This window comes from Colobus angolensis, unplaced genomic scaffold, assembly GCF_000951035.1.
Source record: "Colobus angolensis palliatus isolate OR3802 unplaced genomic scaffold, Cang.pa_1.0 Scaffold13, whole genome shotgun sequence".
NCBI lineage: Eukaryota > Metazoa > Chordata > Mammalia > Primates > Cercopithecidae > Colobus > Colobus angolensis.
This window is the reverse complement of record NW_012114252.1, coordinates 8,336,023-8,352,963: the sequence shown is the minus strand read 5'-3', so window position 1 is coordinate 8,352,963 and position 16,941 is coordinate 8,336,023.

Here is a 16,941-nt window from a genome sequence, read left to right as displayed (position 1 = left end):
TCCTTCCTTCCTTCCTTCCCTTTCCTTTCTTTCTTCTTTCTTTTCTTCTTTTTTTTTTTTTTTTTTTGACAGGGTCTCTCTCGCTCTGTCACCCAGCTGGAATACGTTGGCATGAGTATGGCCCACTGCAGCCTCCACTTCCTGATTACGGCACACTGCAGCCTCCACCATCCTCCCACTTCAGCCTCCTGAATAGGTGAGACTACAGATACCACGCCTGACTAATTTTTTTGTATTTTTAATAGAGACAGTGTTTTGCCATGTTTCCAAGGCTGTTTTTGAACTCTTGGACTCTGGCAATCCTCCTGCCTCAGTCTCCCAATATGCTGGGATTTCATGTGTGAGCCACCACGGCCAGCCTGAGCTGGTTTTCTTGATGTTTCTTGACATCTCAAGTTTGTTCTGACATCAGAGTTTTTGCACTTGCTCTTTCTTCAGACTGGAATAGTCTGGTCAGATTTTTCTCATGTCTTGCTCCATTGTTTCAGGTATTGTCTAAAACAGTTCCCTAGTAGGGCTCTTTTCTTGGACCACCCTACCTAAGATACCTACCTCTCCTTTCAGAGTGATTCTACCATTCAGCATCCTCCTTACTGCATTTTATTTTTTATTTATAGCACTTCTCACTATCTGACATTATATTATATATTTATTTTTTTGTTTATTGTCCCCTTCACTAAAACATGACCCCTGTGAAGGCAGACACCTTGCCTCTTTTGTTCATTGCTGTGTTTACTACCCTGCCTCTTTTCTGGTAGAGCCAGGATAGTAAGTGCTTAATAAATGTTGAATGAATAAACATAATTCTGGAAAAGCAGGGATGGAGGGGTGACTTGTAGGTATTAGAGGGATGGTAAACATCTTTTATGCATTCACACCTCCAGCCTCGTACCTTTGTTTTGGAATATGCTTTTCCACGTGATGGAAGCAGGCAATATTCAGAAAGAACTGGAGAAGATATTGACGTACCGGAAACCAAAATCTGCATGAACATTTCTTAAAAGTCAAGTTTAAATCAGAACACTGTCTGCCCAGGATGGTGCAGTGGATTCTATGTGTCCTTAAACTATACAAACTTTGTGTGTCACACTGGTCTCTGTTTTTAAGTTATGCACAAAAGTTGACCAATGACAAGAAGGCCATGGAAGATGTATTAGTTACCAATTGCTCTGTAATGAATCACCCCACAGTGTAGTAGTTTAAGTAGCATACATTTATTATCTCATAGCTTCTGCAGTTCAGGAATCTGGAAGGCTTAGCCAGGTACTCAGCTTCTGGATTTCTCACAGACTTCAAGCAAGGTGTTGGCCAGGGCTGTAGCTATCTCAGGGCTTGACTGGGGAAGCACACACTTTTAAGCTCACTCATGTGGCTGTTGGCAGGATCGGTTTCCTGTGGGCTGTTGGCTAGAGACATCAGTTCATTCTGGCTGTTGGTCAGCAGCCACCCCCAGTTCTTTGACACATGGGCCTCTCCAGCATAGCAACTTGCTTCATTGAAACAAGCCAACCAAGAAAGCGGTCAAGAGGCTGCATTCAAAACAGTAGTCATAGGCATTTATAATCCCATCTCAGAAATAAATTCCATATATTTTTCCATCTTCTTTTTATTAAAAGCTAGTTCTAGCTCCCACACAAAAGGAGCAGATTCCACAAGGGAGTGAATGCCAGGAGGTGGGGATCACTGGGAGTCATTTTAGAAGCTGTTTGCCACAGAACGAAAGCAAGAGATGGGCATATATGGGCTGGGGAGGGGGGAGCTGTTATTTGGTGACAGAGAATTTGTTCTACTTTAAATTTAGTTTACAAGCTTGAAATGTTATTTCTTACCACTTGGATGAAACTGAATAGCAATTTAAAAGTATAGATATTGTGTTAAAGCACAGAGAATGTATACTGTGTTAAAGCAAAGAGAAATTATTCTGACACTTGTTAAAAATAGCAAGGAAGACTTTATTCACGACTATTGCAGCATGGGAGAGAGCATGAACTCAATTCCAAATACAGCAGGGACAAGTGAGGATTTATTGTCAATGGGCAAGGGGAGGCCAAGAGTAGAAAATGACTAAGAGAATTGTTAGGTATCAAGCGAACAAGAGAGAGGAACTGATTCGTTTCGAGGGTGAGGGAAGAGGAGTTCAATTGGATATCAGGATGGGGATAGTCTTGATAAAATGACTTAACAGGATTCTTTGCTAAAACTGGGCTCAGTAGGCCAAGGCCAAGGCCAAGGCCTAGTTGAGAAGAGAGCTGAGAAATGACTAAAGTTTGTTTAAGGGAAAGTCTTTCTCAGTTATCTTCTGTTAACATCTATATGTCTCTGGGACCCCTTTCACTCAGTAGCAAACACCAATCTGTTAGCATTGCACACATAAGGGTGGGGCCCTAATTCCATAGCACCAGTGTCCTCATTAGGAGGAAGAAGAGATACCAGAGCTTGCTCTCTCTCTGCAAATACAGAAGAAAGGCCATGAGAGGACATAGGAGGAAGACGGCTGTCCGCAAGTCAGGGAGAGAACCCTCACTAGGAACCTAACTCGTCAGCACTTAGATCTTGGACTCTCAGCCTCTAGAAATGCAAGCAATAAATGTCTGTTGTTCGTACCTGGCCTGTAGTATTCTGTTATGGCAACCCAGCTGACTAAGACACCCACCATTCTCCAGTCCATGTCATTGCCCTCCCCGCTGGCAACTTCTTGAGACAGTTTTGGCGGTTTTTTTCTGGCATATATCGTGTTCTAGATCTCTCAATAGTATTCTTTGACTTATTAATTTTAGACATTACCTATTAATTTCCTATTATGGCAGAGAAGTATTTACCTTTGTCGTACTGCTTCCTCTTTCCCATCCTCCCACTGGAGTAACGTTACAATTTTGGTTAAATCAATATGTAGAATTTATGTAATTTCTGAATTATTGGGAAAACTACTGGACAACACCATTTGACCTGAATCTGTGCAGGGCTTCTTCTGTGGGAGCAAGTTGCCTGAAATGTGGAAGGGGAAAACAATTGCATCTTGAAATCAGAATATGGATAGAGTGAGTGGAAGTGGCTGAATCAATAATGTTCCTTCCTTTTCCCAAATTCATCCATCACATACGGTGCTCCCATCCATCATCCATACCCTACAGAATAGGAGCTACTCAGTCTCAAAAAAAAAAAAAAAAAAAAGAGGCCCAGCGTGATGGCTCATGCCTATAATCCCAGCACTTTAGGAGGTTAAGGTGGGTGGACCATTTGAGGTCAGGTGTTTGAGATCAGCCTGGCCAACATGGTGAAACCCCATCTCTACTAAAAATACAAAAATTAGCCAGGTGTGGTGGTGTGCACCTGTAATCCCAGCTACTCAGGAGGCTGAGGCATGAGAATCACTTGAACCCGGGAGCCAGAAATTGCAGTGAGTTGAGATTGTGTCACTGCACTCCAGCCTGGTCAATAGAGGGAGACTCAGTCTCAAAAAAAAAAAAAAAAAAAGACAAAAAAAACCCCAAAACCAAAACCCAACCAAACAAAAAAACCAAAACAAACAAACAAACAAACAAACCAAAAATAGAATAGTAGCTAAGGAAGTCAAAAGGGGCCAGAAGGATTCTTCCTACATTTTTGCCTCCAGGGTAATGGAAAGGAAATTCCTTCTCTTAAAGGAAAGCTGAGGCGAGGATGACACTCCCTCCTACACAGTCCAAATGACTTAATTTTTGTGAGCCTGTAGCCATGTTTGAGGCTCAGCTGTTCTCCAGGGCTGGAGGCTTCCCTGTGCGTGTGGGCCAGCACAAACATCCACTGGGAGTTGAGTGTAGTAAGTAGGTACCAAAGAATGAGCAGCTTAGGAAGTTCAAAGCAAAGTGAAGTGTGAGGCTGGTCAGATTCCATAATTGCTTGCCCTTTGAATTGGACTCCACCATTAATCTGCCATGTTCAGTGTCCTGCTAAACAATAGACTTTTTAAATGATGCACACACAGCCTTAAATTTGCTGAGCTATTCTCATAGTCAGCCGAGCTCATTTCAAAGCATTCAGACTGTACCACAATTAGCTGCTGACACTATCCTAAAATAATATAAAGCCTGGCCAGTAATTATACACTAGAAGAAACTATGTATAGAAAAGCTGATTAACTTGTAGGGTGGTGCAATTTTCTGAGCTGTGAACATTTCAAACAGAACGGTAGCAGTCATGTTGGTATGGATGAATATCCAACTGCAAATCCTTAGCTAAATATTTAACAACATCTTGCTCTAAAAGTATCAACCAAGTCTTCAGGTTGATAGTTGGAGTCTCTTCTCTTTGTGGGTCAAGGGACTGAAAGGACCAGGTCTTTCTCGACTTTACCTGCAGGTGGCACTGCAGGGATAACCTCCACTAATCCAGCCGATATGTGAAGGTAACCACAGCCATCACACGACTGTTGTCATTGTCTTCGTCATCACTGACATCTTCACAGTCATCGTTAGCGTTGTTCTCTTATGAACTAATGGCATGTGCTGCAGTTCTAGATTTCAGCGGTCTCCATTCCATACTCGTCTCACACGTGTACGCATTTGGCGTTGGGATTCTCACCTTTGCTCCTGATTCTTTGCTCCTGTGATGTCCCTTGGCTGGGATGGCCAGCAGTGCCGCTCCCTGCCTTGTTCTGAGGGGGTGTCCTGTGTGAGTCACTGCTGTTTCACTCAAGTTCCTGAGACAGCTCAGGGAGGGCTTCTGTCAAACAGACAAGTTTTGCCTGAAGAAGCTGTGCACTGTTTCCCTGTCACTTTCCTACCTTACTAAGGTGTTGCTTCTTTCTTCTAAAGTCAGTGTCTAAGATAAGTCTTAAGTGGATGTCTCCTGGGCTTCCTTTTGTTTATAGCCAAGCTCTACAGGGCAGAAGGTAGCTCTTGACCCCTTTGCTCACTTCCTGACTTCAGTTACTGGTCTCTCCTTTGTACAGAGAGTGTTCTCCTCTCCTCTTTCTCTTAAACTTTTATTTTAGGTTCAGAGAGTACATGTGCAGGTTTGTTTTATCGGTAAATCATGTGTTGCTGACATTTGGTGTACATATGATCCCATCACCCAGGTAGTAAGTATAGTACCTGATAGGTCCTTTTTCAACCCTTTCTTCCTTCCTCCTTTCCCCTTCTAGTAGTCTCCAGTGTCTGTTGTTTCCAGCTTTATGTCCATGTGGACCCAATGTTTAGCTTCCACTTATAAGTGAGAACATGGCAGTTTTTGTTTTTCTGTTCCTATGTTAATTTGCTTAGGATAATGGCTTTCAACTCCATCTATGTTGCTGCAAAGGACATGTCTTCATTCTTTTTTATGGCTGTGGGGTATTACATGGTGTATGTGTACCATATTTTATTTAACCCACCATTGATGGCACCTAGGTTGATTTTATGTCTTTGCTATTGTGAATATTGCTATGAGGAACATACCAGTGCATATATCTTTTTGTAGAATAATTTATTTTCTTTTAGATACATACCCAGTGATACGATATCTGGGCCAAATAGTAATTCTATTTTTAGTTCTTTGAGAAATCTCCAAACTGCTTTCCACGCTGGCTGAACTAATTTATATTTCTGCCAACAGTGTGTAAGTGTACCTTTTTCTCAGAAACCTCACCAACATCTGTTAATTTTTGTCTTTTTAGTAATAGCCATTCTGACTTGTATGACATGGTATCTCATTGTGATTTTGATTTGCATTTCTCTAATGATTAGAGATATTGAGCATTTTTTTTTCATATGTTTGTTGGCCACATGTAGGTCTTCTTTTGGGAAATGTTTGCTCATATCCTTTGTCCACTTTTCCTAATGGGGTTATTTGTTTTTTGCTTGTTGAATTGTTTGAGTTCCTTATAGATTGTGGATATTACACCTTTGTCAGATGCATAGTTTGCAAATAGTTTTTCTCATTCTGTAGGTTGTCTGTTTACTCTGTTGATAGTTTACTTTGCTGTGCAGAAGCTCTTTAGTTTCATTATGTCCCACTCCTCAATTTTTGTTTTTGTTGCAATTGCTTTTGGGGACTTAGTTATAAATTCTTTACCAAGGCCAATGTCTGGAATGGTAGTTTCTAGGCTTGCTCCTAGGATTTTTATAGTTTTAGTCTCTAGATTTTTATAGATGGTCTATAACCATCTGATCTTCACTGAAGGTGACAATAAGAAGCAGTGGGGAAAAGACTCCCTGTTCAATAAATGGCATTAGGATAACTGACTAGCCATATGCAGAAGAATGAAACTGGGCCCTTACCTTTCACCATACACAAAAATTAACTCAAGAAGGATTAAAAACTTACCACTCTCTTAACATCACTCATGAGCTCCTAGAATTCAGGGGCTTTGGTTTATTTAATGTTATATCCCCAAAGGTGGTAAACAGTCAAAAAAGTAAAGAACAAAAGCAAAAATCCCCATAATATATTTTCTTAAAGGCAGAGATGTGGAAAGGAAGATAAATTTTTGGTGCACCTTTTATTAAAAATTTTGCTTTGGAGATATTTCCAGCTTATGGGGGAAGAAAGAAGAAGCTACAAGAAAGCCTGTTCTTTGGTTCTTTGTGGAAAGAGTGTTGTATTCCCACCCCCCTCCATACAGGAATGTTGGATACTACCTTGCAGCAATTACCACCTTTTTCCTTGTTGGTAGAACTTTGAAACTGTGGCTCGTTCACAGTTCCAGGAGATAAATCATGATTGACTTAAGTGACAGCCTCATTCACATTCCTAGGGAATGGTTTGAGGCTGAGTTCTGGCTAATGGGATCTGAGGGTATCTTATTTGAAGATATGGGGAAAGATTTTCCTCACTAAAACAAAGAAAACCCTAGGGTGAAATGCTGCTATTCTTGACTAGAGGTTGTTGAGTTAGTGTGTGAGACCTGGAACATCTGCAGTCATCTTGCAGCCAAGAGGAGATTTTGCTCTCATGCTACCGAGATGGAAAAGGCCCATGGCTCTTGAGGACATAGTGGGATCATGGATTTACCTAGGCTTGAACCTTTCTTCTGGACTTATTATAGAATAATCTTTTATTTTAACGTCTATTAGTTGGGGGTCTACTCTTCTTATAGCCAGAAGTACCACAGTTGATGCACCTACAATCTTTTCATAACATTTTTATCAGTCATTTCGCCATTATTAGCTGAGGTCCTCCCTAAACTGTGGGGAAGTGGAGGGGTTGGTTCAGTGGAAGGAGAATGAGGGATGAGACCTATAGAATGTGTTAAATAGCTTCCCTTTGCCCTTCCTGATCCATTTTCCACTGTTTTGTATTCTGCTGTAAGCTCCAAAATAGGAGCAGGGATAACCTATATGGACGGTCTCTGTTTTCTCATGTTATTGAGAAGGACAATAAACAACACCTTTTTGAGCTTCCAAATTATATGTTAACATATGATCCTCTCCAAAGGCTTCTCATCAAACATCATTTGACCTGTAGTCTTCTTTTCAATTTTTCGCAAGACTGACTCCCAAGTAAATATTTTCCAAGAAAATATATCAGTCAGGGTCCCAACAGGGAACAGGTGGCTCACTCAAATTTGGATAATTTGAAGAAGGTTTGTGCAGGGTGGTGGATCTCAAGCAGGTTGAAATCCAATATCAGTTAGAAGCCTAATTCTTCCCAGTGCTGTGGGATCGAATATCACCCATATTCCTCTCAGCTAAATTCTTCCCTTTCTTCTAGAAGGATTTTAAGTTACACCTTTTCTGGAAAGTTTCCCCATCCTTCTGCATTAATCTGCTCTTACAACGCTATAGAGAACTACCAAAGACTGGGGAATTTATGAAGAAAAGAGATTTAATTAACTCACAGTTCTGCAGGCTTAACAGGAAGCATGACCGGGAGGCCTCCAGAAACTTACAATCATGGTGGAAGGCAAAGGGGAAGCAAGCACGTCTAACTGTGGGAGAGCAGGAGAGAGCGAAATGCCACACACTCTTCAACCATCAGATCTCGTGAGAACTCTCTCACTATCACAAGAACAGCAAGGGGGAAATCTGCCCCCATGAGCCCATCCCCTCCCACCAGGCCCCTCCCTCAACATTGGGAATCACAATTCAACATGAGATTTGGGTGGGGACACAGAGCCAAACCCTATCACCTTCACTCACCAAAACTTACTGAGATTTTGACTTATAGTTGGACTCTACATTGATATTCATGCTCACCATATTGGAATTCCTTGGGAACAGAGAACACGTACCTATGAAACCTGTCATTAAACTGGGTAATAACACCAATATAATTGAATGCTTTATTAAGATACATTTAAATTTTGGTAAAATATACATAATTTACCATTTTAACCATTTTAAGTGTACTAGCTCTATAGCATTACTTACATTCACATTGTCATGCAACCATCATCACCATCCATCTCCAGAACTTTTTCTTCATCTGAAACTGAAACTCTATACCCATTAAAAAATAATTTTAAACACCTGTTTAGTAGCATGCTATTTAGGAAAATTAATGGACTTTGTTTTGAGACAGGGTCTTTCTCTGTTGTCCAGGCTGGAGTGCAGTGGTATGATGATGGCTCATTGCAGCCTTGACCTCCTAGGTTCAAACGATTCTCCCATCTCATTCCTCCAAGTCACTGGAACTACACATGTGTGCCACCACACCTGGTCTTCTGTGTTTTTTGTGGAGACAGGGTTTTGCCATGTTGCCCAGGCTGTAGACTTTGTTTTTTAGAGTATGTTGAGATTTACAGAAAATTTGAGCCCGTAGTACAGAGTTCCCATCTCCCCATTATTAACATCTTACATTTGTAGGGTACATTAGTTACAATTAATTAACCGATATTGATAAATTATTATTAATTGAAGCCCATACTTTATTCAGGTGCCTTTAGTCTTTATCTAATTATCTTTCAGGATCACATCCAGGACACCACATTACACTTATTTATCATGTTTCCTTGGGTGCTCTTCCTTGTAACAGTTTTTCAGACTTTTTTTTTTATGACCTTGACAGTTGTGAGAATTATTGGTCGGTAGAACGTCCATCAACTGGGATTTGTTTGATGTTTTCTTTTTTGTTATTTTATTTAATTTTTAGTTTTTAAATATTTTGTTTCATCCCCTGCCCACACATGGATGTCTGATATTTTCATGATTAGACTGAGGTTATGGGTTATTGGGAGGAAGGCCACAGATGCTAAGTACCATTGTCATCATATCACATCAAGGGTACGTACTGTCAACGTGATTTATCACTGTTGATTTTGACTTTGACCACCTGGCTGTAGTGCTGTTTGTGAGGTTTCTCCACTATCAGGTTGCTCCCCTCCCTTCCACATTGTACTCTTTGAAAGGAGGTCACTGTGCACAACTCATACTTAAGGAGGAGAAAATTATGGAGTTAATTTTTAAATGATTGTGGGAGACATTTTCTGAAGCATCTGCCCAGCTCACATGACCTCCCACTCCCTAGGGACTGCCCTCTCTCAAATCCATAAGGATACCCTCCTGATTCCTCTCTTAAGCAGCCAGAATTGTTCTGTGAAATCCTTTTCTCTTGGTCACAATGATTGGAGAACATAGGGTCAACAGGATTCTTTCCTCAGGTGCTGGAAATGTTAGGGTAAGTCAAGCTTTCTGTGTGCCCAAGTTCAAGACAAAGCTACTAAATTAATGACTACTTAATAATATCCTTTGATTGATTGACTAATAATTATACAAGCCTAGTTAAAATACTGCCAACATTGCTGATTGTCTACCTATCATCCAGTTCTCCTTCCCACCTTTACCACATAAACCCAATTTTATGTTTAATGCAACTCAGTCTCTACTGTCTACTATGCAACTCACGTGCTCCAAGGATGGATCCCCACCCCTAGCTCCAGGAGTGGGCCCAGTTGCTCCAAGAGTAATCCTCTTTTTCTTGCCTGTCATAAACTCAGGAATAGACATGTGATCCAATTAAGGACAATGAGATGTGCCGAAAGTTTGCTAGAGCCTCCCAAGATAGTTCTTCTTTGCTCTTTTGCTGTTGCTTTGAAGTGACCTATCTCTTCTGGATGTTGTCACGTATTAAGACTGGAACCATTGCACACAGCTTCCCACCAGCCCAAGGAGGCAGCTGGCACACAAAGGAGGAAAACCTAAAAAATGTCAGGGAGATGGAACAAGAACAATCCCATGCCCAACCTATCTCTAGACCCGGGCCACTCAAAATGTAGGGTGTCTGGGAACCATTTGTTACCATTCTATGATGACATAGACACAGAAATTGAGAGATGTGCTTAGGAATTTTTGTAGGGATTTGATATTGCAATCGCCTCCAAGTGTGTGGTCAGTGCACTTATCTAGCCAAACAGGCTCTAGACTAGTTTGGGTGTTGTCCGACAAAGGGGTGAGTTGTAAGTTGTGCAAACTGTGTACAAATCTTGTGCTTTATAACCATGTAGCAATCTGCACTGAATTGAAAAATAAAATCAATGCAAGAACAACTGTCCGCAGATATTTTGAGAAACATTGCTATAGACTTCAATAATTATGTGAGTCAATTAATTTCCCCATCATTTAAGACTATATGGACTTTCTTTTCTCCAATTCACAGCCCAAAGTATCTTATGTTATACTGTAGTGAATCTAGTAAAAAGACAACAGACCACACAGACATTTGTGGTAGGGTATACATGTAATTAAATAAATGTCTATATATGTGTATGCATGTTTTTACCTAGCTCTGTACTGGGTAACCATTTCTCAATGTTAGTGATTGTAAAAATTTGGAAAAGAGAAGTTATTTTGGTATCTATTGCCAGCTTCTGGCACTTCCCAGTTCTAGTTCTTTGATTTGAATATGATGCCATGATGTAACACATGGGAGAGGTACTAGAAGAACCGAAGTTCCATTTGTATCTCTAGGGAGAACTCATAAGAGTAAGGAGAGTTGACTATATGTAATTTTCCAATTATATTTTTAAATTTGTACTTCACAACTTTCCTAGTTTTGACAGAATGTCAATGTAATTTTTTTTTTTTTTTTTTTTTTTTGAGACAGAGTTTTGCTCTTATTGCCCAGGCTGGAGTTCAGTGATGCAATCTCAACTCACTGCAACCTCTGCCTCCCAGGTTCAAGAGATTCTCCTGCCTCAGCCTCCTGAATAGTTGGGATTACAGGTGCCCGCCACTATGCCCGGCTAATTTTTGTATTTTTAGTAGAGACGGGGTTTCACCATGTTGGCCAGGCTGGTCTCAAACTCCTGACCTCAGGTGATCTGCTTGTCTTAGCCTCCCAAAGTGCTAGGATTACAGGTGTGAGCCACTGTGCCCCACTCAATGTAATTTTTATACGTTTTGGGGGTCATAACCTTTAAGGGATTATCAGAATTCTAATTTGTAAAAGCATTATTTCTAAGTTACAAAAATAACATTTTGCAATTCTTTTTTTTTTTTTTTTTTGAGACGGAGTCTCGCTCTGTCGCCCGGGCTGGAGTGCAGTGGCCGGATCTCAGCTCACTGCAAGCTCCGCCTCCAGGTTTACGCCATTCTCCTGCCTCAGCCTCCCGAGTAGCTGGGACTACAGGCGCCCGCCACCACGCCCAGCTAGTTTTTTGTATTTTTTTTTAGTAGAGACGGGGTCTCATCGTGTTAGCCAGGGTGGTCTCGATCTCCTGACCTCGTGATCCGCCCGTCTCGGCCTCCCAAAGTGCTGGGATTACAGGCTTGAGCCACCGCGCCCGGCCGCAATTCTTATTTTTCCTAGGGTTGCAAACTAAGAAAGGGCTATAACGAAATTATGATCGTGTGCAAACAAATAGAATAGATGCATTTGTTAATGGAGGTAAAACATTTTTGTGACCATTCTTTTTTGATATTATTTTGATCCCAATGGAATGTTCTTAGAGTCTCAGATTATTTTTCACGTGAGGAATGACTATTTTCATTTACCATCCCAAAGATAGTCTTTAAGCTAGTGATCTGGGAAAGATTGCTGTGTGAAATTAAAAAGTTTATTCTTGCAACAATGATGAAATGGGCACATCTTTTTAGCCCCGATGGAATGAAGCCACATGACAATTAATTTATAGTATGCATTGCCTCAGCCATTAACAGCCTTGGAAGGACTCCTGGTGTTGAAGGATGAGGCAGATGGGGTGTTCTAGAGAACTAGAGAGTTTATTTTGGCTTCAAAGCTGGTTACTATTATAAGAGATAGAAAACTGGGCAATAGCAAGCTGCAGCAGAAGGGACGGCCTCAACAGATGAGCCTGATGTATTATTTTAAGAACTTTCTTCCAAAGCCAAGTCATAACACCTCATTGCTTTGTATGAAATACAAAACGCATTTTCTTTATAGGACTTGCTTTCTTTGAAAATCATAAAGATCAATTGCATGAATAGGAATTTTATTTTAATATAAAAATGTAGAACTCTTAATTGATTTACACAATAAAATATATTGTTTTGTGCCTTGTTGGTATAGCTGTATTGTTATACAAGTGGCATTCTGTAACTGGTCCCCTGGTTCCATCAAAAAAATTTGGTTGTGGCCAGGCATGGTGGTTCATGCCTATAATCCCAGCACTTTGGGAGGCTGAGGTGGGCTGATTACTTGAGGTCAGGAGTTCGAGACCTGCCTGGCCAGCATGGTGTAACCCTGTCTCTACTAAAAATACAAAAATTAGCCAGACATGGTGGTACACACCTGTAATCCCAGCTACTTGGGAGGCTGAGGAATGATAATTACTTGAACCTAGGAGGTGGAGGTTGTAGTGAGCTGAGATCAAGCCACTGCACTCCAGCCTGGCTGACAGAGTGAGATTCTGTCTCAAAAAAAAAATTGGTTGTATGCTTGAGACAGTAATGTTCACTAAATATTCCATGGGCTCCACTAGTTCTTCATCTCACTCATGGTTGAACTGGGGCCATGTATCTAGATCAGGCTGATGGGCCGTGAGAAAAAGGAATTTTTGTCACCTTTGGACTGAGACAGTTAAAAACAAGCCATAGGCTTTTCATCATCTTCTTCTTTGGTGTGACCGTTTTGACATGGAAGAACCACACAACAGAAGCAGCCTCCATCTTTGAGTCACTGCATCAAGGAAAACATCCCTGGAGAGCTCTTTATCTGCATTTGACATTTTGTAAATAGGAAGGAGACTTTTGCTGTGAGGACCCAGTGAGATTTGGGTGTCTATTTGTTACCACAGCATGGGCTAGTGTTATACTGACTCTTATCCATAGTTATACATTTCTGTTCTTTTTAAATTACCCAGGCTCTGGTATTTTGTATGTGTTTGTCCATTTGCACTGCTATAACAAAATACCAGAGGCTGGGTCATTCATAAAGAACAAATTTATTTCTTACAGTTCTGGAGGCTGGGAATTCCAAGATCAAGTTGTCAGCAGACTTAGTGTCTAGTGGGCGCTGCACTCTCTGCTTCCGTGATGGTACCTTGTGACTGTGTCCTCATATGGCAGAAGGTGCAGGGGCAGAAAGGGCTGAATCCTGGTGAGGCTTCTTTGATAAGGGCCTTAATCCTGTTCATGAGGGAGATGCCCTCATGATCAAATCACCTCTTCAAGGCCCTACATCTTAATATTATTACACTGGAAATTAAGTTTCAACATGAATTTTAGAGGAGCACAAACATTCAATGATGACAGAATTGGTGCCTGCTAACCAATTTACCACTTGTAGTGTGTAGATAATCCTCAGAAGCAGAGAGTGCTGTATGTGCTGTATATGTATATGTATTTATATATGTGCTGTAGATGTGGGTGCACGGCTGAGTTCCCAGGGGCCCTATTGTGCATTGCTCATTGACCTCCGTAGTGTTTCCACATGTGCAGAACTGTGCTGGGGGCTGTAAGAATGTAAGCAACAACAACAAGAACAATCTCAGACCTAAATCAACTCAGTCCAAGGAGAAGAAACGTACACTTCTTTTCTTCTATAAGCTTGCAGTCTATCTATTAGGAGAGTGAGGACAGGCACCCAAGAAATTAAAATATAAGGTAGAGGGACAAAGAACATTTCATTGGCGTGGGGAGATCATGAACTGTAAATAAAAAATGAGTCTGTGTGCGTGTTCTAGGCTATAGTACCATGCACATTTGGAGAATAAAGATATTTTAATGAGATTAATATGTTTGAAGGTTAATTTTTGTTTTTGTGTACAATAAAGGTAACATTAAATCTTTATCTCAGTTTGGCGACAAGTTCTTTAGCCTTGGTTTTCAAGAGCCATAAATTTGATAGAATATTATCTCCCTAGTGAGAGCAGATCTTGTCGTATCTGTCACTGTAATTGGTCCTGGTAGTTTCCACCAGCTTAGCCGGGGCTCCCTTGCCTTTTGAGTTAACCTATGTAAAGGCAATGGTGGTGCGGGTCTTTCTGTGGATGAAACATCCCACCCAGTCTGGCTTTTCTCTTGATAATGAACTAGGAAACTCCCAGTTTAGAGCCCAAGGCAGCAGGAAGAACAACCAGCTCAATGGGATCCACACGTGTGCAGTCATCCCCAGGTGAGCCTTCTTGTTCTCCAAGGTGGTGACTTTCTAAACACCTGCTCAAAGGACTGGCAGTCTCAGTGGGGACACCCCTTTTCTGGCAGCTCTCTGCTTTTCTTGCTCTGTGTCTGAATGTAGTTGGCCACTTTAAGCAATTGAATAGCTGTTTGACTGGCCAAGGCCTGAGTGAGCTGGTGCATCTCAGGGGAAGCTTTCAAACACTTATAAAGGAAGACTCTTTGCCACCACAGCTGGATATAACAGCTGCATTTGACAAGCAGACAGAGGTGATTATTGCATCCCATTTTGTAGGCCTAACTGGGAATGATAATAATATCTTTTTTCTTTTTTTTTTTTCCATAAGAAAGCAGCAGCCTTTTATTGCAAATATGCACACACTCTCCGGCGAGGTTCTCTGGTCCTCAGGTGTGGAGGGGCCAGGGAGGTCGCGCCGGCGCTCTCGGGTGAGGTTACCCGGTCCAAGAATGCGGGGGCCGAAGAAGTCACACTGGCTCCTGCCGGCAGCGGACTTTTATGCATTGGTACTGGAAGGGGGAGGACAGTGGGCGGGATAAGGGCGTGATAGGGGCGTCTCCATAGGCGTGGCCGGGTAAGTTTCGATCTCTTCGGATTGACGTCACCTGGCACATGCTCTGTTGATCTGCATCTTCCCGGGCGCGGGCTGCATTTTCCCGCGCAGGCAAGTTGGTGATGAAGAATCCGGAAACAACAGGTACTGCTCTATCTTGTTCACCTTCCTCCATCTTGTCCCTTTGCCCTCTCTTTTTTTTTTTGAAGACAGTCTCGCTCTGTTGCCTGGGCTGGAGTGCAGTGGAACGATCTTGGTTCACTTAAACCTCTGCCTCCCGAGTTCAAGCAGTTCTCCTGCCTCAGCCTCCTGAGTAGCCGATATTACGGACATGCGCCACCGCACCTGGCTAGTTTTTGTATTTTTAGTGCAGACGAGGTTTCACCATGTTGGCCAGGCTGGTCTCAAACGACTGACCTCAGGGGATCCCTCTGCCTCAGCTTCCCAAAGTACTGGGATTACAGGCATGAGCCACTGTGCCCAGCCTGGAAATAATACTTAACTTTTGATTTGAACATTTTAAAACATTTTGACAGCATTTTAAATTTTGGTTAAAATAACACATGTGCCATATTTAAAATCAACAAGCCCCTGTCAGTCCTGATGCCACCCGTTTCCCTGATGGTTTACATTTGTAGAGAGGTTTTCCAGATTCCCCTCACAGAAATAAATCTGGCCATTCAAGGTCAATCTAAATCTGTACTTCTAGAACTCAACATATGTAAATATGACCAAACATTGAGGTTTTTTGTTTTCCTTCATAGTAAAGACTTACCTTTTTTTTAAATGGACTATATCAAATCAATTTTTATACTTCTTTCCTCAGTAAGCAAAAATAAATTTTTCATGTGCTATGAAGACAGCATTAAATCTTTATGTCCTCTGTTGATTAGAAAGTATGATATCAGCAATACTAGGACATTTGTGCTCAGGATTCTGTAATTATACTAAAATACACGCTGTCTTTTGTTCATCTATTTTATCTGGGTTGCTCTCTCTTACCTGGTATTTGAGAAATCTAATGAGATCAAAGAGAATAAAAATTGGGGTACTAGATTATTGTTATTTATATAAACATGTTCCTAGAAGAATCTAGGCCTGATACAACTTTTATGAGTGACTATTGTTCTAGGATCATTTTATCTGTTCATTATATATCCTCCAAACCAAATTCTCTGAGTTTTTTTTTTTTTTTTACATTTTCTCCTGGGAAAGATTAATGAGGCACTCCATGGTAAAATAAAAAACAGATTTGGCTTTTGGGAGTTGGGAAAGTTCTGGTGAAATGCCAAGGGCTGAGCTGCAGGTTTTCAAAATTGTTTGTTTTGAAGCTTAAAATTGTTGGAAAAATATCACATATGAGACTCATGTCATTGCTTCTGACAATGAAATAGGTCAGTTGCCCAGGTGGTGTCTAAGGAGAAACCTACAGAAAAAGATAATGTATACATCTCTTCTTCAGCCCAGACTCTGTTAGCCATCCATGTAGGAGGTTCAGTGGGATTGAAAATCTTCAGTGCCCTTCCTTGAATACGGACTCATAGTCTGGTGGTCTGACTTTTATAATCATGGTCATAGTTATTGAGAGGTCTGATTTGTTTTTAAACTTTGCAAATTCCAAACCAATCCAGTATGGATGTGTTCATGGTACCGTGTAACAGCAATGCTTGTTCTCAAGAGGCATATGCTTAGATCTCTTTGTGCAGCAAATCAGCCTGAAATTCCATATGTCACTATTCTGACTTTAGTTCATATGGTGAATTAACTGCATGCTCAGAATGCGCACAGACACAGCAGTGACGCAGAAGAAGGGGCAGGAGGTTCCAAGAATGATGAATGCCAGGTAGGAAAGTAGAGAAAGGCCAGAACATGAGCGCCCTCCCAACCAATTGTGGAGG